This window comes from Solanum pennellii, chromosome 10 (assembly GCF_001406875.1).
Source record: "Solanum pennellii chromosome 10, SPENNV200".
In the NCBI taxonomy this organism is placed as follows: domain Eukaryota; kingdom Viridiplantae; phylum Streptophyta; class Magnoliopsida; order Solanales; family Solanaceae; genus Solanum; species Solanum pennellii.
Window position 1 is genome coordinate 2,549,519 of NC_028646.1, and position 2,237 is coordinate 2,551,755.

The following is a 2,237-nucleotide window of genomic DNA, read 5'->3' on the forward strand; positions in this document are numbered from 1 at the left end:
AATTCTATCTGATATTTTAAATTTTTGTTATATATCAAACTGTTATGAGATAAATTACATTATAGTTAATTTTATAAAATGTTAAATATATAAAATTTAATTTACTCTTTAAAAGTGAATATGATAAATAATTTGAAATGAAAGAAAAATATAAATTACTGTCGACTCAATCTCAATCTAAAAGTAGAAAAAAAAGTATTTTTTTTGTTCTACACTAGTTGATTATTTTTATTTTTACACATATATTAAAAAATTCTAAATAAAGAGATAATTGTACTAGTTCACCCCTTAAAAGATTTCTCGAAAATTTTATAAACAATTGTGAACACTTTCAAAAAGAACTAATTGCAAGGGTATATAGAAAAATCTTAATTAATATTTTCTTATTTAGTTAGTTGAACAACTAATATGAGACAATTATATTTAGTGAAATAATCAACTGATATGAAACGGAGAAAATAATTTGTTACTCACAAACACTTTTTTTCTACTTTTTGACAAATATAGAACATTTTGCAGTCAATTTAAGATTTTAGATTGAATTTATGTGGTGAAAGTTGAAAAATATGTATTTGTTTTTCTTTACTCTTTCGTTTTTTGTTTTTTTGTTGTTTTTCTTGGGGAACCAAAACACAAGCAAGCAAATGTCAAAGGTCACAATGACGACCAATAAATTATTGAATAATTTAGGAATTAATATTTCAAAAAGGTTATTGAATTAGTTTTGTTTTGTTTTTACGGAACAGGGTCATTATTCAAAATAGCTCATATATACACTTTAATTATGTTTGAAATTAAAATTGCTCTTGCCGTCTATATTTTGAATCACAAATATTCTTAAAACGTTATTTTTACCATTAGAATTGACATCGCAGTCCACCTCAACAGTCCAACATGACAAAAGTACCTTCTTCTCAATAGTGTTGTTCTTTCTTCTTGTTCATCCTATCACAAAAGGAAAATCAAATATAATTCTTCTATTGTTCTGATTTGCGTTGTTGTTCATATTTTGAATCTCCAACTTCAAAGTTTGTTGAAGTTTGTTTGAGGTTATGATTGCGTGTTGAAGAATCAAGTTCATTGTTTGAATATTGGGGTCACAGATTCACAAAATTTGATTTTTGGATTTTCAAGCTTTTTAAGAATTCTTTCATATATATTTTTTAAATACTTTTTTGGAATTTCGACTCATCCCAATTTTCAAATATTAATCTTCAAGCTAAGAAATCAAGTGTTAACTCTCAACTTCCAGCTTCAATTGCAATATCCAAGCAATTTTTAGTATTTAATTAAATGTCTTCAAATTTTTGAACTTTAAAATCCAATAAAAGCTAGAAATTTCTCATCAACAAGCTTTCAAATGAGTAGCTATTTTCGAGTTCCACATAAAAAGAATGACTTCAACAGTTCTTCAACATCTTTCAACCCTGAGAACTAAATTTCAGCCTCAGATTCAATAAAATCAAAATCCAAACAATAAACTCGATCACTCAGCACATAGCTATTATCTTAAACGAACTTCAACACACTTCATAATTGGAATTTCAAAGTTCGAACAATAACTCAAGCAAGACAATGAGATAACCATTTTGATATTTATTTTTCAAAAAAAAAACAACAAAAAATTATGATAAAAATGAATAAGGATAAACAACACATAATTAACCGGAAGAGATTTTTGTCATGTTGGATTATCTATATGGACTGTCATGTCAGCACATATAAAAAAAAACAATATTTTAAGGGTATTGGCGATTTAAAAACATAAACGACAAAGATCATTTTTATCCAAACACAAATAAAGGTTATGTATGAACTATATTATAATTAAGAAACTCTTTCTCGTAATGAATAAAAAGATCATGAGATAATAAATTAGGAAAGAAAAACATCAGAAGTGTAACATCTCTGTATCTTACAGTAATAATGCAAATTAATATACAATATCTTAATATTAAAATGCTAAATCCTATTAAACTAGGAAATGAATTTTTATATCTCAATTGTTCCATCTTCAAACAAAAGAGACTATTTTAGTTCCACAAAGAGCTAGAACTTTCTTCAATATTTTAGTAGATTTTATTAAGATAATTTTTTATCACTTTTATGACATATATAAAAATTAAAATTAAATTTAAAACCATATAGAATCACATAATTCGCAATTCATCTCATTTCGTATTCTTTTTTAACCTGTCCCACATTTCACCCGTTTCGCCTCCCTCCCCCCCCCCCCC